The following is an 8748-nucleotide window of genomic DNA, read 5'->3' as shown; positions in this document are numbered from 1 at the left end:
GGAATAAATAAGTATATCGTCAATGAAAACGATTACAAATTTATCCAAGTAGGGTTTACAGATCCTATTCATCATGTCCATAAATGCGGCTGGAGCATTTGTTAATCCAAAGGGCATGACTGTAAACTCATAATGACCATACCTAGTTCTGAAAGCAATTTTAGGTATGTCCTCCTCTTGCACTTTCAGTTGGTGATATCCTGATCTTAAGTCTATCTTAGAGAAATACCTAGCTCCTTGCAATTGATCAAAAAGATCATCAATCCTAGGTAATGGGTATCGGTTCTTAATTGTAACTTTATTCAATTCCCTATAATCGATACACATTCTCATTGATCCATCTTTCTTTTTTACAAACAACACTGGTGCACCCCAAGGGGATGAACTAGGTTGTATGAATCCTTTGCTTAGTAATTCATCTAATTGCTTTTTCAATTCTAGCATTTCGGTAGGTGCTAATCGATAAGGTGTCTTAGCTATTGGTGTAGTACCTGGAATTAAATGAATTCTAAACTCTACTTTTCTATCAGGTGGTAAACCAGGTAATTCTTCTGGAAAAACATCTGGGTATTCTGAGACTATAGGGATGTCCTGGAGTTCCTTACTTTTAGTGTTAATGATTACAGAAATCATATACACCATTTCTTGTTTCCTTGAATAACTAGCCAATTTCATTACTGAAATGAATTTCAGTGGCTTCCGAGGTCTATCTCCTGAAATTAATATTACTTCTCCTGTGGGGGTACGGATTTCTACGGAATTCTTATCACACAGGATTCGAGCATGGTTGGTGACTAACCAATCCATTCCTAATACCACATCGAATCTGGCTAAATTCTTAGGTAATAGGTTTGCAGAAAACTTATGACCTAACAATTCTATCTTTCCTTCTTGCAAAACCTTGTCTATATTGACAGAATTTCCATCTGCCGTTTCAACAGTAAAGATCTGCCTAAGGGTAGTTAGAGGTAGGTTAAGAGTTTGGCAGAATGAAGTATTAATAAAACTTTGGTTTGCACCAGAGTCAAATAATACTTTTGCATAGACGTTGTGCACTAAGAACGTACCCGCTATCACATCTGGAATGAGTTCGGCTTCTTGAGTGGTCAGCTGGAATGCACGCGCATTTTTCTTAGTTACTCCGTCGGCCGTTTTAGTTTTATTGTCTGCTGGTTGGGCTAACTTAGGACATTCAGGTTTGATATGCCCTGTTTCTCCGCAGTTATAACAGATTCTAGTTTTCCTTCTGCAGTCTTCTTCCCGATGTCCTTTTACCTTGCAGAAGTTGCAAAATATATTGCACTGTCCATAGTGTTTCTTTTTGCAATTTCTGCAGAAAGGAGGTGACGAGTATTGCCCGGTTCCTCTTTTCTTGAATTTATTGCTATTATTACACACACGAAATCCTTGGGTAATCTTCTGAGCCAATTCCTTCTTGCGATCTTCTTCTCTGGTGCGGACTAGTTCATCGGTTAAGGTATTAGCTAATTCCACAGCATCGTCAATCGTGCGTGGTCTCGCAGCTTTAATGATGTTACGGATTTCTCCGATTAATCCCCAAATATAACGGGAAATGAGTACCGGTTCTGGCGAAGCCAGGGAAGGTACCACTCTCGCATATTCGAAGAATGTCGAAGTATATCCTCGACAGTCTACACCTATCATACGATGGCTCAGGAACTTGTTTGCCATTTGTTCCTTCTCGTATTCGGGACAGAATTTTCTTTCGACAAGACTCTTAAATTCTTCCCAATTCATCGCATAGGCCACCCTTCTTCCTTTTGCTTGTAGCACCGTGTTCCACCATTCTAGCGCCCATTCTTTGAACAAGTTTGACGCATACATCACTTGATCTTCCTCAGCACATTTACTTATTGCAATTACTGCCTCGGTTTTCTCTAACCAACGCAGTGTTGCAGTTGCCCCTTCATTACCTGCAAATTATGCGGGTTTACAGGCAAGAAATTCTTTGTAAGTGCAACCAGGTGTTGCAGCTTTCATTCTCTTAGGGAGTAGGGCCTGTTGCGGATCATGATCGTCATGATTGCCGCCTCCATTTATGATGTTACTGCCGTTATCTTCCGGAGTACGTTTACTAGGAATTAATTGTGGTTCGGCAGGTTTCTGAACAGCAGCCACAATTTCTGGAATAGCATTGGCTATCCCTTGAGCAATAAAGTGCTCAATATCTTGTCTAGTTATATATTGATCTTCCTGATTTTGCTCGGACTGATTTACTTCATTAATTGGTTCACTATTAGCGTTTTCCATCTGCTAATTAGCATTAATAGGAATTATTAGTGTCTAATTATTGATACCAAAATCACAGATAAACACATAGATTAGTATAACATGCAAGCATAGCCAAAACTGTCGATACCTCGACTTCTGTTTTGTTTTATATATTATACCTGCTTCAATACACACTTTTTTTATCTTACAGTGTTTTATTGCCCATTTTACAGAGTCAGTTTTTTACTATATTAGTTATAATACAAACAAACTTCTCCAAACCCCTCCTATCTTTTGGTTCACTGGCAGTTTCAGTAACGACGCTCCCTCTCGTCGTACTTCCAAGAGATCTGCTCCCCCATTTCCCGGATCCTATTCCCGGTGCCTATCAGTTCTTCACCAAACTGACGTAGTTCAGCTAAATTTTCATAGCTCATTGGCGGATTAGGGATAGGTTCTGGATCAAACTGTGGGAGAAAACTATAGGGACTATTAACTATATTTTGGAATTGTCAGTCATTGGTCCACCATTCCTCCATTTGGCCTAATGGTCAGGTGTGAACTAGTGGGTCTGGAATAGCTGGTCCTAGGTTTATTGGGAATTGGGCTGTAGCAGGATAAGAAAAGAGATTATCGTTGATAGGCTCTAGTACATCACAATTATCCAGTAGGCGGTCTATTTCGTCCTGGAATGTGATTTCTTCAGGCTATTTAGAGCTTTCTCCGATTTCTATTCCCTTTTGCTTTAGGTCTATCCCTATTTCTGCTGGTTTGGAACTTTCTCCGGTTTCTATTTCTTTTCCTTTGCTTACACTCATAGGATTTTCTATTTTAGGGAGTCTCCTAGGTTTCCTTCTGCGCACTTTTCACCACCCTACATATCTTCTCCTCTTTTTAGGTTTTGCTTTTTCCAGCGGTGGAGCTTGGAATTCCATAGGTTCCTCTATGTCAGCAATGTAACCAGTGAAGTTGTGGGAGACTTCAATTGGCCCAGGATAGAGGGTTGAGATTCTGAAACACCTCGGATAGCTCACTCATGCTGTGTAGTATATATGCAAAATGCACAGAATGTTAAGTTAAAACTTTGGAACAAAGTTTAACAAATAAACATTTTTATTGCACACCAATTTGTACAACATAACAGCAAACAGAACACACTCAGATCTATTTATTTATTTACTGGGAAGTACTTATTTCTAGATTTAGAGTTTAAAGATTTGCATTTTCTGCTACAGTAGCGAGCAGATACAGATTTGCCCATTTTTCATCTAAGTTATTTTCCCCTGGTGGATTACTGCTAATTTCCTGAATTTCCGGGTTAAACCTCACTCTCTTGGTTTGGGGTTTCTTTTTCTCTTGACCCTTCCTAATAATCAAATTCCTTTTCTCTGGTGTAAGTGGGTTTTCATAATTTGCCTTACGGACAAAGATTCCTTCCTCTAACTTGACGGGAGATTTGGAGGAAGAGGTTCCCTGTTCTTTAGGTGTACTATCTAATTTGCGGTAGATAGCAGAAATCTTTTGTTTACCCATACTGTAATTTTAACAATTAATCAGTTAATGCACACATATTCACAGAATGACAATTTAAATTTTCCTATGTACTTAAATTAAAATAGTGAGCTTAATCAGTAAGCTTAAAACAGTGGCTCTGATACCACCTTTTCCTGTCACGGCCCCCGACCCGGTTTGACCCGTTTCAGGAGCCGCGGGACAGGAATCCCGTGGTATTTAAGTTAAGCGACAGCGGAAGTCTTTTAAAAAAAACAGGATCTTTCAATAATTTAAACTGCTTGTTTCATAATTTAGGGATAAATTCCCGAAATTTACAATAATGTGATTTCTCAGAGAAATCTTTATTTTCAAAACATGTTCATTTATTTATTTACATTGAGCCACTTTTCTAAGCTGGGAGTGCTCCGCGGCACTTTTCTTTGCTCATACCAGATCACCTGAAACAGGTTTGAAAAAGGTTTTGTCAGCGGGGAAATACTGAGTGAATCATTCATTTTACTGATTAGCCTTCTAACCTAATTTAAATAACAATGCACACACAAACGGGATTAGTAACTAATTCAGCAGTTATGTCAATTCACGAGATTAAACCCTCACAACTATTATCAAGTGCGATACTTAACAATTCAATGGATTCACAACGAATGACAGAGCATAGTCCGAATTCGAACAGCGCTCAAACATTCAAGTTGAAATCACAATGAATAACAAAGTACAAGCTCAATTTGAGCAGCACTCGGACAATCGTTGGATAGTTATAATCGATCGGACGTTGAATCGTAATAGCGATCGAGTTATTACCCTTATTGCGGCAGCACCTCGTGATCGTCTGTGTTTTGTGAACTGTAATTGCTCTAACTCGTCGTACAGACAGAATTTGTGCGACGTTTTAACTTCTACAGGTAAGTGCCAATGTCGGCTATTTATAGTGATTTTTTGAGACTCGCTTACGGACCGTATGCCTAACCCCCCTTACGGTCCGTAAGCTAAGCAGTCTAATTCATAGGCTGCCTAGCTCGGGTATAGCTTAGGTGACTCAAAAATCCAGCCAATCAGAACATAGCTACGTTTTATTTTAGATAATTATCAACTAGGGTTTGCCCCCCTCGAGTTTTAGGGGTCCTGATCCTAATTCTGATTGTCCTGAAAATTTTAGGGCTAGTGCAGAATTAATTGGGTGTCTCAATTAGGGTTTTCTTATTGACTAATTATCGTCCTAATTATTGATTTTAGTGGCAGTTGTTACAGCAGGGCACAATGACCGTAGAAGAAAGCCAACAACTTTATTCGCCCTGTTTTTGGTTAGATATCAAAGATTCATAATTGCTTTTGTTTCCAAAATGGATTAGTTTGGTAACGGGTCAAAACAGGTTCAGGTCAAATTGTGTAAGTTTTTAATGCGAGTCCAAACAGTTGAATGGGTTGAGTTAACCTACCAACAAACGGTTGGATGGGTTGGATTGACCAAAGACATGAAAAAAAGGAACTTTTGACATTTTAGGTTAACCTTATAACTACTGTAATTGAGGTCTAACATGCTACTTATTACTAAAGTTGCACCAATTTTTTCTTTTACGTACTCTACAAGTTCATGTTAACTGTTATGTTTTAATTTTCATCAAAAATTCATATTTCATATTATTTTTAATTCTAAAGATGGTCTGTTGACCTTAAAAGTGAAACTGCATATACATTTTTGCAACAGTTGATCTAAACCTGGCTTTTGAAAGTTATATCTTATTGCTTCTTTGAATGTTAATATCATGATCTAACCGTCAAATTAAAGTAGTTTTCGCTTCTCTTAAAAACTTCACAAGTTCTTGATTTCTTATTATTCTGAGGTCCAAACATATTTGACCTCAAAATGTCAAATTAAAGTAGTTTCCACCTTCCACTTCTAAAAACTTCACAAGTTCATGATTTCTTATTATTCAGAAGTCGAAACATATTTGACCTCAAAAGTTAAACGGTACAGTTTCTTGATACTAATTGGACAATAAATTAAACTGGACATTTTCTTGATACAAATTGGACAATAAGTATAAAGAAATACAACTTTTTTTGACTTTTCACTTTTGAGGTCAACCTCAAAAGTCCCATATGTAGAGATGAGCGTGATATAGGTACCGAAAATACCTATACTGAAAAATCGCCAAAATTGAGTATTGGTACCGGTACCGAAAAAGTTCGGTACGGTGTCGGTATCTGAAGGTAAAAATTGGTATTTTACAGTTGGTGGATATCAATTTTGTATAATAAGTGGTATTTTAAAGTTTTTAAAATATTTGAAGTATTTTTTTTTATTTCACGACGTATTATTTATTCCAAAACAAGTTCATGCGTACAGTTTGTTTATGATCAGTTTAAACGTAATTTTTTTTTCAAAAAAATAAAAATAAAATAAAAACATATCATTTCCCAACACCATGAAATTCGCGGGTATTAGCACTAGTATGGTATAAATATATAAAAATATTGTTGTTGAAAAAGGAAATAATTAATACCAAAAGAGTTATAGTTTAACGGTATCAAAGTGTGGAGAAAATATGAATCTCATCATTAAATTGACTTCTGAGGATTCAAGTCCATGGTAGATAAATGTGTAAATTTAGGAGTATGACTAGAAAGTTGAGTGAGTTAACCGATAAAAGTATTTCTAATCTATACTATATAATAAAAGAAACTAATGGAGGGACACTTGTCATTATTCTAGACCACCCTTAATTATAGATAGTTATTATTTAATTTAAATTATTAAATATTAATTAAATTAATATAAATCTTATCAACCCTAAATTATTGACAAGAAATAAAATTGTTAAAAAAAATAACATTTAAAAGTTAGGTGTGTAGCATAGCGTAATATTTTTCCATCACATTTTAATATGATTTAACTTAACCTAACGTTAGACGATATCCTTTAAATGAAGACAAATTCCATCCAATAGATAATTATAATATTGAAGGAAACTGTTGAAATAATCATGTAATATCTATAATTCATACTAGGTTAAAACTACATGTATCACACGGATTATATAAATAATTTATATACTAAATAACAAGAAAATATATCTTTAAATAAAAACTTCTTTACAATTATTAAGTATATATTATATGAGAACCTTTGATTCTAATCTATACATATAATAAAGTAAATCAGATGAAGGACATATGACGCTCTATAAGGTGATCTCAACAATTTTTGCCCGCCTAAATAAATAGATATATAGATAATATTTGTTAATAAGATTTAAGTTAAAAGTATGTTATTTTAATCCATATATTTTATCTTTTTATCTTTTACCCTAAACAAATAGATATATATTTGTTAAAAAATAATCACTGGCAGTCCCAACTATTAACATATTGGCCTCCAATGGACCCTAACGAACAGAACCCTAACGCCGTTAGTCTCCGGTCGTCAGAAAAGCGTTTTTGGCCAGAAAACTTCTTTTTTTGTCTCAAACCTCTTTGTAACCTTATTACTTATTTTAGGAAACTTTTTTCTACTAAAAGCCCCAATTATTGAGGTCGCCGTAAATTCGTTCATCGTCGGAAAACTTCTTTTTGTCCGGAAAACTCAAGTTTTTGGCCGGAAAACTCAATATTTTCGTCCCAAACCTTTTTGTAACTTTAGATCGGACCTTTAGGAACCTTTTTACGGTTAAAAACGTTTTTCCGACGATCGGAGACTAACAACATTAGGGCTCTGTTAGTCAGGATCCATTGGAAGCCAATATGTTAATAGTTGGGACAGCCAGTGGTTATTTTTGAAATTGGAACTGTTAACAGCCAACGGTAAATAGTTGAGATTATTAAAATCCAATATTTCTTTCTTTAATTCAACTTTTCCCAAGTTTTGTTGGTGTGAATTTTGATGACTTTGTTTTTTTATTTTATAATTTTAGAAGGTTTATCCCATGAAATTCAATGTTATTAGAGGTTTGTCCCATGAAATTCAATGTTATTAATGACAACTTATGAATTTATCATGTATGTTCAATCAAAACTATCAAGAGTAGATTAAAAATAATAAGTATTTACAAATAATAAATTATATCGTTTTCATTAATCAACCAGTGTAACACACGGGACCATAACCTAGTAAAATATAAAGTATAACTATCAAATATATTACAATGATAAGATTGAGAAAATTATAGTTTGTGTTCTTTAATTATAGGTCAATTTATCAGTTGTGTTCTTTAACTTTATTACTTACTAAGAGGGTTCTTTATTTATAAAATTGTCACGCTTTCTGTCATTTTTACTAACTATTGTTAATTTTTAGTTAGATTTTTTAGAATGACAAATTTGCCCTTACGAACTTCCACAATATTTTCAGTTTTTTTTCTTTTACCGTTTTAATCATTATTTTTTATAACTTTTGTTTAAGTCTTATTAACCAATTAATCAACTTATTATTTTTATAAAAAATATAAATTTGTTCAATTAATTTATTTTCGATTGTTTGATTTAGTTATTTACTTTTCTCATTTATAGTTATTATATTTCAAACAATTAATTAATTATTTTAGGGGTAAACAAGTCTAGTCGAGCTAAGCCCGACCTTGCCTACCGACCATTTGGATATGAAACGGGACTATGACTCCTAATCCATGAACTATGATAATGTCATGGAGTATGATCTTTTGCACATAAACTTAACTTGGTTTATTTAAGTGTATTTGATGCGTTTTTAACCAATAAAACTACTGATGACTAATATGACATAACTAGTTTGTTAGGCTACTATTGCCTTTCACAAAATTGTAACTAGTATGTTAATTTGATGATTAATCTCTTACTAGTGTTTTGGCATCGCTAAGTGAGCCATGCTTGATTTTAAATGTAGTAATTATATCCATTGTGACCTAAGGTGAGTCTCTCACAAGACTATCGCTTTTTATAATGTTTTGGGTTAGAAATACATGCAAATGCTTTTGATAAATTACGAGTGTTCTTTATATGTATGTTTTATATCATTAACATGTTTGA

The sequence above is a fragment of the Helianthus annuus genome, chromosome 17, assembly GCF_002127325.2.
Source record: "Helianthus annuus cultivar XRQ/B chromosome 17, HanXRQr2.0-SUNRISE, whole genome shotgun sequence".
Classification (NCBI taxonomy): Eukaryota; Viridiplantae; Streptophyta; class Magnoliopsida; order Asterales; family Asteraceae; genus Helianthus; species Helianthus annuus.
This window is presented reverse-complemented; position numbering follows the sequence as displayed.